This window comes from Octopus sinensis, linkage group LG5 (assembly GCF_006345805.1).
Source record: "Octopus sinensis linkage group LG5, ASM634580v1, whole genome shotgun sequence".
In the NCBI taxonomy this organism is placed as follows: Eukaryota; Metazoa; Mollusca; class Cephalopoda; order Octopoda; family Octopodidae; genus Octopus; species Octopus sinensis.
This window is the reverse complement of record NC_043001.1, coordinates 41,230,905-41,246,819: the sequence shown is the minus strand read 5'-3', so window position 1 is coordinate 41,246,819 and position 15,915 is coordinate 41,230,905.

Genomic DNA, 15,915 nt, shown 5'->3' with positions numbered 1-15,915 from the left:
TCACACGGTTGATGGTATCATCTGCGCCACTTACAGGGAAGCATGTTTGAGGCGCGGACTTCTTCTCAATGACGACCACTTACACAGGACATTAGCAGAGGCCTCAAATTGTAAACTGCCATGGCAAATGCGTCGATTGTTTTGTAGCATATTAATCCACTGTAATCCCACCAACCCTCTTAACCTTTGGGAATCGTTCAGACAGAGCCTATCAAAGGATATACAGGCTAATTTAGCGCTACGTGATGGCAATGACGATGTTTATAATGAGGCATTAATCGTCATGGACAGACATATCAGACGCTATGTTATACGCGGTTTAAGTGAATTCCATCTGCCAACACCTGTCCATCATGAAGCGCCTTTGGATGTTGAATACATGTCAGAAAAAAACTACAACATTGCCGAATTGACGGAAACAATTACGCGAGATGAACCAAGACTTTTGCCTGAACAAAGAGAGATTTATAATGAAATTATTGACAGCGTTAGATTGAACCAAGGAAAGCTTTTCTTTTTGAATGCTCCTGGTGGTACTGGTAAAACTTTCGTTATCAATTTGATTCTCGCAAAGCTGCGCGCTGAACATCGAATTGCCATTGCATGTGCCACAAGTGGTATTGCAGCGACACTGCTTCAAGGTGGCCGTACGGCACATAGTGCATTCAAATTGCCCATGGACATTGGAAAGAAAGATAATCCTATATGTAATATAGATCGTAGTTCCTCAAGAGCAAGACTTCTTCGTGAATGCAGTCTTTTTATTTGGGATGAGGCTACAATGAGTAATAAGGCCATGTTTGAGGCTCTTGACAGAACTCTCCAAGATTTGCGTCACAATAAAAAATAATGGGTGGAGCTACGTTTCTCATGGCTTGAGATTTTCCACAAACTATTCCTGTTGTCTGAGCAGGCACTAGAGCTGATGAGGTTAATGCATGTATAAAGCATTCTTTTGTGTGGCACAGTGTTATCAGTCGCCATCTTCAAACAAACATGAGTGTCCACCTACATGGTGATGTGGAGTCTGAGGCTTTCGCAAAACACCTATTAGATCTTGGTGATGGAGTTTTGCCGTTCGTTGATGATGAGCATATTCGGTTGCCTTTTGGGAATTTCGTTCCAAATGTAGAAGAACTTATAAGAGCCGTTTTACCTGACGTCGAAACCAACTTCCAGGATCTCGATTGGCTAAGAGCAAGAGCTATTCTATCGCCTCATAATACAACAGCTCATGCTACAAATAAACAAGTACTTGATATGAATCCTGGTGAGATAGTTTCTTTCATGTCCATCGATACAAATAAAGATGAGAATGATGCAGTCAAATATCCACCCGAGCTACTCAACAAGCTAACACCTCCGGGACTTCCACCTCATCATTTGTGTTTGAAAGTTGGTGCTCCAATCATGGTGCTCAGAAATATGGAAACGCCTGAAATATGCAATAGAACCCGAATGGTTATTAGGAGGATTCAAAGCCATGTTATAACTGCTGAAATTTTGAGTGGACCATTTGTAGGAACAATCAAAATGATACATAAAATGAGTATTTCACCCTCTGATGTTCCCATTCAGTTTAAACGCTTTCAATTTCCAATCAAACTATGCTTCGCGATGACAATCAACAAGTCACAGGGACAATCACTGGACATTGTAGGCATTAACCTGTCACAACCGGTTTTCAGTCATGGTCAATTGTACGTAGCCTGTTCTCGAGTTGGAAATCCACATAAACTCTTCATTCTTGGCAATCATGAGCGCACAAGGAACGTGGTTTATCAGGAGGCTCTGACAAAAGAAAACTGATTGTAAGTCATGAAATCTTGCTTGATTTTTTAGTTTGCACCTCTTCATTATCTCTTCATTCTTGAAAATAAAGACATTAAAAAGAACATGGTTCATAAAGAACATTGGGTTCAGATGTTTGCAAATATTTGATCCAACTCATTCTCTTTATTCCTCATTTTCCGATTCCTTCTACGTCTCCATTAAACAGTTTTGTCAAGTTATTGTTTCTTCGCTAACATAAGACATTCATAAAGTGAATGAGTTGTTAATTACATTTTATACACTATTCCATTGTTTAGGTGGTGTCGAAAGGACTGGCATGTGTCACCATATAAACTCTCTCAGTCAAACTCCCAACTCATGAGTTCACATCGTGATACTCTTTCTACAAAACTGAGCTGGGTGTGAATTCTAATTTCATTCACTATAACAGATTTTTTGATTTTTGAAACAAACACATTGCCTCTTTCGTTTTAAAACAATAAAACAATACTACCTTAATACATTGGTCCAACAAACAAAACATCCAACACTCTCATTCTTTTATGTATCTGTCTTCCTCCATCACTCACTCACTTTTCTCCCTTCCTTTCACATTCTATCTATAACGTCGTTTCACGGCGTCTACCTCCCTTACATTCACTTTCTCTTTATAACGTCGTTTCACAGCGTCCGTTATCTCCCCTCCCTGCCTTCCACAGCGCTTTTACACACTCTCTACGTCTGTCTGCATTCATAGAGAGAATTATCATTGCCACCACCACCACTCAATCATGACAACAAATATTATGAATCAGATATTTATTTGGTTAATTTATATATGTGTGTGTGTATCTATATATAAATATGTATATATAATAATTTTTATATATAAAAAGTGCATATATCTGTATTTATATATATATAATTTGTATACATTTATATATATATACCACACTCTTACCCGCGCGTAGAGCGGGTCACCTTCAGCTAGTATATATATATATATATATATATATATAAAGATGAGAATGTGTATCTGTCTATCTGTGTGTCTGTGTGTGAATCCCTAAAACTTGAGAACTACACAACCAATTTCATTCAAATTTTACACATGCCTTACTTAGAATCCATGTAGTGTCATAGGCCCCAAAAAATTTTAACTTCTTGCCTAGTGCAAGCCTAGAGCAATATCGTATCTTTTCCACTATTTCAGTATTAGGTGTCAAAAGTGAAAGAACAACATCTCTTTATTGTCATTGTCAGATATTCTTATTTTAGTAGTTTCACTTTAATACTGAAACTATTAAAATGAAACTATTATCTCACATATATACAGGCATACATACATATATACATACATACATCTATATATATATATATATATGTAGGTCCCGGGTTGAGTCGGGGTTAACCACAGTAAATAAGGTACTCAATAGTACTGATGATTTCTTTTGAATGAAACAGTTCTAGTCCTGTAGAAGCTCCTTCTATAAAATAAATATATATATATATATATATATATATATATAAAGATGGGAATGTGTATCTGTCTATCTGTGTCTGTGTGTGAATCCCTAAAACTTGAGAACTACACAACCAATTTCATTCAAATTTTACACATGCCTTACTCAGGGTCCATGTAGTGTTATAGGCCCCCAAAAATATTAACTTCTTGCGTAGTGCAAGCCCAGAGCAATATCATATCTTTCCCACTATTTCAGTATTAGGTGTCAAAAGTGAAAGAATAACATCTCTCTATTGTCATGTCAGATATTCTTATTTTAGTAGTTTCACTTTAATACTGAAACTATTAAAATGAAACTATTATCTCACATATATACGGGCATACATACATATATACATACATACATCGATATATTTATATATATATATATATATATAAAGATGGGAATGTGTATCTGTCTATCTGTCTGTCTGTGTGTGAATCCCTAAAACTTGAGAACTACACAACCAATTTCATTCAAATTTTACACATGCCTTACTCAGGGTCCATGTAGTGTTATAGGCCCCCAAAAATTTTAACTTCTTGCCTAGTGCGAGCCTAGAGCAATATCATATCTTTTCCACTATTTCAGTATTAGGTGTCAAAAGTGAAAGAACAACATCTCGTTATTGTCATGTCAGATATTCTTATTTTAGTAGTTTCACTTTAATACTGAAACTATTAAAATGAACTATTATCTCACATATATGTAGGCATACATACATATATACATACATACATACATTGATATATTTATATATATATATATATAATATATATATATATATATATATATATAAAGATGAGAATGTGTATCTGTCTATCTGTGTGTCTGTGTGTGAATCCCTAAAACTTGAGAACTACACAACCAATTTCATTCAAATTTTACACATGCCTTACTTAGAATCCATGTAGTGTCATAGGCTCCAAAAATTTTAACTTCTTGCCTAGTGCAAGCCTAGAGCAATATCATGTCTTTTCCACTATTTCAGTATTAGGTGTCAAAAGTGAAAGAATAACATCTCTTTATTGTCAAGTCAGATATTCTTATTTTAGTAGTTTCACTTTAATACTGAAACTATTAAAATGAAACTATTATCTCACATATATACAGGCATACATACATATATACATACATAGATCTATATATATATATATATATATATATGTAGGTCCCGGGTTGAGTCGGGGTTAACCACAGTAAATAAGGTACTCAATAGTACTGATGATTTCTTTTGAATGAAACAGTTCTAGTCCTGTAGAAGCTCCTTCTATAAAATATATATAATATATATATTATATAATAATATATATATATAAAGATGGGAATGTGTATCTGTCTATCTGTGTCCGTGTGTGAATCCCTAAAACTTGAGAAGTACATAACCAATTTCATTCAAATTTTACACATGCCTTACTCAGGGTCCATGTAGTGTTATAGGCCCCCAAAAATATTAACTTTTTGCCTAGTGCAAGCCCAGAGCAATATCATATCTTTTCCACTATTTCAGTATTAGGTGTCAAAAGTGAAAGAATAACATCTCTCTATTGTCATGTCAGATATTCTTATTTTAGTAGTTTCACTTTAATACTGAAACTATTAAAATGAAACTATTATCTCACATATACACGGGCATACATACATATATACATACATACATCGATATATTTATATATATATATATACATATATATAAAGATGGGAAAGTGTATCTGTCTATCTGTCTGTCTGTGTCTGTGTGTGGATCCCTAAAACTTGAGAACTACACAACCAATTTCATTCAAATTTTACACATGCCTTACTTACGGTCCATGTAGTGTTATAGGCCCCCCAAAATTTTAACTTCTTGCCTAGTGCGAGCCTAGAGCAATAACATATCTTTTCCACTATTTCAGTATTAGGTGTCAAAAGTGAAAGAATAACATCTCTTTATGTCAAGTCAGATATTCTTATTTTAGTAGTTTCACTTTAATACTGAACTATTAAAATGAAACTATTATCTCACATATATACAGGCATACATACATATATACATACATACATCTATCATATATATATATATATATATATATATATATATATATATATATATATATATATATAATAAGATGGGAATGTGTATCTGTCTATTTGTGTCTGTGTGTGAATCCCTAAAACTTGAGAACTACACAACCAATTTCATTCAAATTTTACACATGCCTTACTCAGGGTCCATGTAGTGTTATAGGCCCCCCAAAAATTTAAATTTTATGCCTGGTGCGAGCCCAGAGCAATATCTTATCTTTTCCACTATTTCAGTATTAGGTGTCAAAAGTGAAAGAATAACATCTCTCTATTGTCACGTCAGTTATTCTTATTTTAGTAGTTTCACTTTAATACTGAAACTATTAAAATGAAACTATTATCTCACATATATACAGGCATACATTCATATATACATACATACATCGAAATATTTATATATATATATATATATATATATATATATATATATATAAAGATGGGAATGTGTATCTGTCTATCTGTGTCTGTATCCCTAAAACTTGAGAACTACACAACCAATTTCATTCAAATTTTACACATGCCTTACTTAGGGTCCATGTAGTGTTATAGGCCCCCCAAAATTTAACTTCTTGCCTAGTGCGAGCCTAGAGCAATATCATATATTTTCCACTATTTCAGTATTAGGTGTCAAAAGTGAAAGAATAACATCTCTCTATTGTCATGTCAGATATTTTCACTTTAATACTGAAACTATTAAAATGAAACTATTATCTCACATATACACAGGCATACATACATATATACATACATACATCGAAATATTTATATATATATATATATATATATATATAAAGATGGGAATGTGTATCTGTCTATCTGTGTCTGTATCCCTAAAACTTGAGAACTACACAACCAATTTCATTCAAATTTTACACATGCCTTACTTAGGGTCCATGTAGTGTTATAGGCCCCCCAAAATTTAACTTCTTGCCTAATGCGAGCCTAGAGCAATATCATATATTTTCCACTATTTCAGTATTAGGTGTCAAAAGTGAAAGAATAACATCTCTCTATTGTCATGTCAGATATTTTCACTTTAATACTGAAACTATTAAAATGAAACTATTATCTCACATATACACAGGCATACATACATATATACATACATATATATAATATAAATATATATTATGTATATATATATATATATATATATATATATAATATATATATAATATGTATACATCTGCACAAATGTATATATATAGAGGTATATATATAAATCTATATGTGTATAGCTGTATATGTATACATGTATATGTGTAGATGTGTATATATAGATGTACATGTAATATGTACACACACACACACACACACATATATATATATATATACATATATATATATATACATATATACATGCATACATATATACACCCATACATACGTGCACCCCCCCCACACACATAGATGCACATCTGGCTGTGTGGTAAGAAACTTTGTTCCAAAACACATAGTCCTGGGTTCAATCCAACTATGTAGTGAGGTGGCATGTGTATTCTGCTATAGCCTCAGACCAACCAAAGCCTTGTGAGTGAATTTTGTAGACAAAAACTGAAAGAAATCAATCATATATATATGTATGTATATATGTAAGTGTATGTGTGTATCTTTGTCTCTGTGCTTCTCCCTCATCACTTCACAACTGCTGTTCATTTATTTACATCCCCATAACTTACTGGTTTCACATGAAGAAACTGATAGAGTAAGTACTAGGCTTATCAAAATAAAAAAAAGCACTAGACAGTGTCTCATATTTTTGTTTGCCCACTCAGTTGTATCTATCAATTTATCTTTTTGTGTGTGTGTATATATATATATATATATATATATATATATATATATATAAAATACACATATACATGTATGTATATGTGCATATTCATTTCTATTATTATTTACGAGCAAAACGCCCCCCCCCCGTCCAATGGACGGTGCTGAGTTGTCAAACATTTAAACCAAATTTTCTCAAAACAACTTGTCCGACTGTCCCATAACTCTCCCCTTTGAGAAACACTGATTTAACCTAAATTTGAGACACCAGCAAGAGAAGAAATAAAGACAGACTTTTTTCTATTCCAAAAAAAAACGATTTTGCAAATGCACGTACCCACAGCTTTATTGATTGCATTCCCACCAGGAATCGATTTTTGTAATTTTTTCAAAACTTCTACATGCCTTGATACTGTCAGTATATACATATCAAATTTGAACATATCAGTATAGTGGTCATTTGCAAACTCCAGAGGTGACACTTTCATTTCTCCTTAGCCCTCACATCACACAGTTGTTAATGTTTATTTCAGTTGGGTCACGCCCTTCCAATTGCTATACATTCGTAATGCATCTTACGGCTGTGCCTGTCACCTTGATGTTGAGGAATCCTACATTGGGAGTGGTAACGACTAGGGTAGGGTAGCTGACTGCTTATTGTGATCATTCGTCTTTTGGTTTCCTGTAGCTTTGCTCTCTTTTACAAACCTAGTGAACATAAATATATTTCCTATTTCAAAGAAATTCAAACAAGTTTAAAAGATTCTCAACAATTCAACTTCTCTTGTTGACATTAAGATACCCACCCCCAATAGGGGCCTTAACTCCCACATTTTAGAGCTCAGTGATGTTGCTTGGCTTCCTTAAAGACAATTTTGTTGAGGAAGAGCTATTCAGCACAGCTCAAGACTTTTTTTTATTTCTTCCTGCCTGTTCATCGGTTACCATTCCATTTGTTTGGCAGTGGCCTTGAAGAAACATATTCAGGCAACCTATGTACAGTTTATACATAACATTTGGCCATGTTATGGGCCGATAGTTTTTAGCCAAATGGGTCTCTTTGTTCTTGGGGATAAGAGTAATCTGTGCGACCATCAGCCAATCTAGTATAGGAAGCTCAGCATCCATTGTTTTTTGAACAGGTTCATGAGATTTTCCCTGTAGAATGTTAGATTTTTGTACTAGTAGCCTACTTTCATGTCTCTCTCAGGTGATTTTCCATTCAGCAATAACCATCAGGAGTATGTTATGTGTTTTGGAAAAGGCATTTACACAGTATTCATTTCATAGGTCGTTTTACCATGCTGCATCACAGTTGTATTTTTTGTTTTCATTCCTGATTTCCCATCAGAATGACTCTAGGTCTTCCTGGGGAGAAGCATTTACTACCTTGGTGGTATCATCTTTCATATTGCAATATACAGATTGTGCATTTTGGGCAAACATTCGTTTTAATCACTTTCCGTTACAATATTGAAGTTTTCACTCACTGCTTGTAGATCATATTTGAGGGTGGTAAGTTTTCCTGTGAATGTTTCTCAGCAGCAGTCCCCATATAATTTGAAGAACCTTTCTTGCAGTCATAGCTGATAATTTGTGAACTCATTTTTTTGTTTTGCATTTCATGATAGTGTCCAACTGTCCTATCTTTTTCTCGAGACCGTTAATGTTATTTTGGAGGGAGGTAATCCATTTTGGTTCCATATTATCCTTTAGATCAGTCTCTCTGTCTGCCATCCGTTGGTGCACAGTTACCTTGGCAAAACATGGGCATTTGAATTTGAGCAACTTGTTCTCTTGCAATTTCGTCGATCACGAATAACATCAGGTCAGTGGGGTTTTTTTTCAACTCTTATCGGTATTGTTCTGTTATTCAATCATTTATGCATGTATGTATACACAATAGCTTCTTTCAGTTTCCAAGCTATAGTAGAAGACTCTTGCCCAAGATACCACACAGTAGGACTGAACCCAGAGCTATGTGGTTGGGAAATAAACTTCTTAGGAGATAGCTATACATAATTCATTCTTGTTGTTATACATGCTTCCAGTGGATGTTTTACATTTTAAAAGTTTAAAAAATACTGTCAATTTATAAGGCATATTTTAAAAATTGAGATTTTGTTATAACTTAAATGATTCAAGTACACTCTCTTACATATTTCCTTTAATAAAGATTTCTTTTGAAATTCAAATCAATACCTGGGTCAGAATTTTTATGAGTTTTTTTCCTGTAGAAAAAAAATGTTCATCTTGAGAGGGAAGTCAAGCTTTGCATGTGTTTAAATGTACATTCATTTGGTTATATAGACTTATTTAACTATTGAAGTTAGGAATTTAATTAGCAATCGACAAGTTACCTTCTGTAGTAGCTTGGATTTAAATCTTCATAACACTTCAAAGCTGTTAAAGATATTTTTTTCAAACTTATTACATTCTCTCTCACCCTCACCCACTCTAGCTGAGTCAGTAGTGAGCTTAGATAGCATATCTGTGTATCTGTGCTACAAATTAAATCACTGTTTCGATTCTCTTCGATTTCTAAAAATATTTTTTTTAATGATAAACATAATGATATTTATGTTTAGAGTGACCTTCCTCTAATCTTAATATTTGAAACCTATTATGTTTCAGGCTAGTTTAAAGGTCAGACTTTTTATTTGATTACTATCAATTTCCTGTTAATATATATGGAAAAATTTCAACAAGACTTTGCTCAATCCATAGAATTGTTATATGCTGTATTGAAGTTTGAAAAAAGTTTCATTATTCCTACCTTTACTCATGAATAACCGAATCAATACCACCACCAAAAACCACCACCACCATCACTATCATCATTAGGAAATCAAAGTATCCATAACGCAGTTCTAACAATAAAAAAAATATGACTTGCTAAACTATTTTCCTCCCCATAAAACACATTTTATGCTTTGATGATGCGGAAATAATGCGTTGTCCATTGCTGGGATATAAGTATGTAGCGGCACAAGCAGTCAGCGCCATATTGGATGAGATCTTGCAGCAGCCATTGCCATCTTCGAGACTGGAGTGAGACCTCACCTGTATCCATTTGCCATGCGCGAGATCACAATGAAGCTTGCGATGGAAAACTGTATATAAGGAAAAAAACGATTCAGATCTGTCTCTTTTGGCGCCATTTCACAGCAGCACTTGCTGAACACCACCACTGGCTGGTCCTGTCTGTAGGTTGTATTTCCAGAGGCAATGCACTTGCACTAACGGAGCTACTACATAACGCACACAGCTTACGATGGTTGCTGAGAGCAGCACACTTCACCTATCCTGTGAAACTTGTAAATAAAACCAGTTGTAAATAGCATTTGTACTTGAAGTATTCTCTCTTTGCCTGCCGGAAGCCTGAACTACACAAAGAACAAAAAGATGATGGAAGAAGACGATATTCTTCCAATATCGTAAACCTTGCCTTCCATTATAAGTAACAATAACAACGACAACAATAACAACAAAAGTGTGTAATTTAAATTTTTAAAGTACCAGTTACACACTGGGGTTGATATAATCGACTTAATCCATTTGTCTGTCCTTGTTTGTCCTCTCTATGTTTATCCCCTTGTGGGCAATAAAGAAATAAGAAATGTTAGCAAGCCAGGCGAAATGCTTAGCGGTATTTCATCTGTCTTTACGTTCTGAGTTCAAATTCCTCCAAGGCCGACTTTGCCTTTCATCCCTAAAATTTCCGGCCTTGTGCCTAGAGTAGAAAAAAATATTTTATAATTATAAACGGAAACAATGGGTGGAGGGAATGAAGTTGAAAAATCATGTGTTTTAAATTTTTTAAAAGTAGCATAAATGTGTTTATGGGAAGAAAAATATTGAAAAACATCAGTACATGTAAGAGTAACAAAGAAGCGGTCATTGGACTGTGGCCATGCAGGAGCACCACCTTTTAATCAAACAAATTGACCCCAAAACTTATTTTTATTAAAGACTGACACTTCGAATTGCGGAATTCTGTTTTAAGCACCCCATATAACCCCTCATGACATTTTCTTGGGATTTTCAGGGAATTTTTCTGGGGATATGTCAGTGACAAACAAACAAGGAGATTTTAAGGTGGTCATGAGATATACTGAAAATAACAGCTAAATAACCCTTAAATTACGTACAATTTTTTTTCTGCATAATCGTAACAATTATTATGATTATGCAGAAACATTGGTTCTAGGTCTGATTACAGGGAGGAAGAAAGTTATATAATTACTCGGAGGCCCAGAGTTGCAGAATATCCCATCAGTGAGTCAGCAATTGGATAATCCGTGGCTCCAGATGTTTCATATATCAAACATTACAGGTGTCTGCACATCACCTGTCAACATCCATACGAGTTGATTTTCCTTTCTTCTCTTCATCGTTTGTTAAATTCTCATCTGGTGGACAGAGTTAAGAGAGCACGTTTAAGCTCTGCATTGCCAGTGTCCTGTGATTCTTGCCTGAGTGCACTACATTTCCTGTGATTAGGCTTACAAATCTATTTCGTCTTTAAAATGTCTAGTGCTCCTCCAGTTAAGAGAAAAAGGAAACTGAACCAAGAAGGGCAAGTGTTTAAAAAAAAAATGGGAATTACAGTACTTTTGCATAACGGTGAATGGAAAGATACATTGTTTAATTTGCAACAACAGCATTGCCACGCCAGAAAGACATCATGAAACAAACCATCGATCTTACAATAAATATGAAGGGTCAATGCATGTTTCAAGGCTCAAGGAATTGAAGGCTAACTTGACACAGCAACAGACCTGGTTTACGAAATTCAGAAAGGGAATGTCACTTCCATTACTGCAAACTATGAACTCATCCGAATGATCACCATTACGGCTGAAATTGTGTGTCCAGAGAAAGCACACTTATTCAAAGATATTTCATTTACCAGGAACACTGTTGCTGAATGGATTGATGAAATGTTCAGGTGATTTGAAACAACAGCTGAAGGCCGCATCATCAAGATTTGAACATTTTTCTATTGCTATTGATGAGACCATTGATATCACTGGAATAGCACAGCTTGCAGTCTTCGTCAGGGCCTGTGGCAGTAAATTTAATTTTTTGAAGGACTAATTGAACTCATCCCCATGCATGTCATTACAAGCCAGGACATTTTTGAGAAAGTCAAACTGGTTCTGCATGACTACGGTTTTGATTTGAGTAAATTTGCATGATTATCTACCGACAGTGTTGCGAATATGGTTGGCAGACATAATGGTGTTGCTGCCAAGTTACGAATAAAAACAGAAAATTTGCATCTGAATTCTTCATTTGCACATTTTTACTGCATAATTCATCAGCAAAATTTGTGATGAAAGATAAGGCAGTTCACCGATGTTCCATTCATTTTAAAATTGGATTATGTGCTTAGTTTGGTCACAAAGACAGTAAACTATATCAGAGGCTGTGTTCTCAACCACTGTCAATTCAGCCAGTTGTTGGAAGATAAGGCAGTTCACCGATGTTCCATTCTACACAAGTCCACTGGTTGTCATGTTACAAAGTGCTGAAAAGATTTTATTTGTTGTGACAAGAAATAATAATGCTTTTGGAGATAAAAGGTCAAAACACAGATGAAATCAAACATGAGAATATGCTCCAGGATCTGCACAATTAATTGATCTCAATTTGAAATTACAAGGTAAAAACAAACTCATCACTCAGTTGTATGACGATATCAAGTGCTTCATTACAAAATTAAGCTTATGGAAATCACAGTTGTCAAATGAAAATTTACTTCATTTTCCTAAGTGCAAAGAACTGAAAAACAGTGATAATACTGAGTCTGTACTTAACTTTGCCAATTATGACAGTCAGCTGGAATTGTTGTCAAAGGAATTTCAGGAAAGATTTCATGATTTCTCATCTTTTGAACATCCGTTTGCATTATTCTCAGCACCATTCACCTTTGATATTGCTAAGACAGTAGAAAGCCTACAGATGGAACTATTGGAAATACAGTCAGATTCTTCACTCAGAGCAAAGTACAAAGTGCAACAGAAGTAATGCCCTTTTTATTTAGTAATTCTTATAATACAAAAATTTTTTTATTTAGTAATTTTTATAGTACAAAAACTTTTTTCATTTGATAAATTTTTATTGTACAAAAATTTATTACAGAAGTTAAAGAAATGAAAAAACAACAATTAATGAAAATAAATTGCACTAATTTTAAGAAATTTATTAAATATTGCTCCATCAAAATAACGTAATTCTTTATGATAAAAAATTTTATTAACTTGTTCAAAATGCTCCTCTTCGTTTTCAGTACAATGCTGAACCCTAACAGCAACACTTCTACAAACCTTTCGACACATTTCCTTGTTAATTGCAGAAAATTTGTGTGGGTGTATTTCAATACACCCACAAGAAAAAGTCAGATGGTGTTAGGTCTGATGATCATGATGACCACTCAATGTTATCCATTTCACCTCAAAATTAAGATTTAACTATTCCTGAACGTTTTACCCATAGTGAGGTGATGCACCATCTTTTTGAGAGTAGAAAACTATAAAAATTATACAAATAAGAAAGGGCATTACTTCTGCCGCACCCTGTATTTTGAAGTGGTGATACCTGGTTTCTTTTCATACCTTCCTGAAAACTTTAAGAACTTCAGAAAGTTTGCCATAAAGATTACGGCAATGTTTGGTTTTACATATGAGTATGAACAGTTATTTTCCTTCATGAAATCAATAAAAACATCTCAGAGAACAAGGCAACTGACTGATCAACACTTGTGATATCTGATCAAACTCAGAACTGCACAGACATTTCAGCCAGACATACCAAAAATTGTCAGCAAAAAGAGGTGTCAAGCCTCAGGATAAAACACTAAAACTGTTTGAATAGTTGTAAATAAATGTCCATTTTGAACTGTTGTAATTTTTGTACAATGTATTTATTGCTTTTGCATTCATATCTATGTTGCCGTTTAAAATTTCGTTTTTTGTTTTCCTCCCCTTTTGTTAAACTACTTCATTACTTTGCATTCTTGAATGTCGCAAAACCATAGTATGTTTCTAAATTTAAGTAAGAAAAATATTCTGCAATAATTTTTATTAAATGACTTCAATTATAATTGAAGCGAGTGCAGCCCTCATAACAACTCAAATGTGACCCGTATGGCCCTCGGGGGACCTTTCTTTAGCAATGGAATAGCCATTGTTACAGGGACCCAATTTAGCTATGAAATTATTATAAGAAAGCATCAAATAGAATTCCTTCTTCTCTTACTCAGTACCTATTCCAGACACATATCTTCGCTAAGTAACAGCAAAGATATATTTTATTCTCTTTTCCACACCCGACAACCTTCCTAGGTACACGAAAGGCATCAAAATTACTACCAGATTTTGTTTTGACGTCAATGCAACTCTGCACAAGGTAACATTGACGTCCACGACACATCCTTGCTGTTACAGCTTTCATTTTCTCAAATTGCATCCATCACATTAGTAATTTGGAATTGAAACCAACTTCTTTTGTCCAGTTTTTCCTTCGTTTATTTTCAAATTTTGACATGGATATCATGCAATGCCCACGGTTTTACATAGAAGATGTAATACTCTTGTCTATTGACCATGATCAGCTAACTGACTGGTTGAAACGGTATGGAATCCTAGCACCATCTCGTATCTGCACTTGTGGTCGCAGTTGTTCATTCGCGAAACGGAGTGGCTATATCTGGAAATGCACCAACAGGTACTGTTGGAAACTATTTTCTATAAGGAAGAGGTTGTTCTTTGAAAACATCCACCTTACTTTGGATACAAAGCTCTTGTACTGATGGTCACTCAATGTATCGTTAACAATTATCATGGAGGAGCTCCAGATTGGAAGCTGGTCAACTATAACAGACCGGACAAATTTTTGTTGTGATGTTTTAGCAGAAAACCTAGTAAGCCACCCAGCTGTAACTGATGGTCCTCAGATAGTGGTCGCTATTGATGAGTTAAAGTTTATGCACAGGAAAAACAGGTGAGGTGTGCATTATGATGGTGCTGGGTGGCGTTGAATTGGACAATCCCGAAAACTGTTTTCAATTGATATGCCCGAATAACAGTTGGTCAGCAGCAACTTTGAAATTGATCATACTCTAACATGTCCGCCCAGGAACGATTATATTCACGGATGAATGGGCAGCATATTAGAACTTACAGGATCATGGATTCGTGCATTTAACTGTGAACCATTCTGTGTCATTTGAGAATGAAGCCATAGGTGTCCACACAAATCATGTAGAAGGAATGTAAGCTCACGCCAAACGCAAGTATCATCAGCTTTATGGCACCTCCTCAAACGTGTTTGCTACATATTTGATGGAAGTGATACCGCAATAGAACATTTGAAAATTTACTCGTTCAAATAGTTGAGCAATCTAAATTTTGAACTCAATACAAGCACCTATGCATGCACAAACATATTGGGTCATATATATATATATGTTTGTGTGTGTGTGTGTTTCTTTAAAATTTCAAGTTTCATTTTGTAGAAAAAAACCCACTTTCAAATTTACACTTTTGCTTTCAGCTTGTCATTTTTCTTTCTTTCTACCTCATTATGCCTAGGAAATTTTTCTAGAAAAGTAAGTACAATGCTAATAATAATTACTGAATGCACATTTCTTTCATTTTATCGCAGACTCAATCTCTCTCTTTTCAATAAACTCGAAGTTAACCCATCCTGCACGCAGTCATTTCGCATGCTAGAAATAGCAAGGATCACATGGGTGTGTTCCTAAGGCCATACCAACCAATTCGTCTCTGATGGT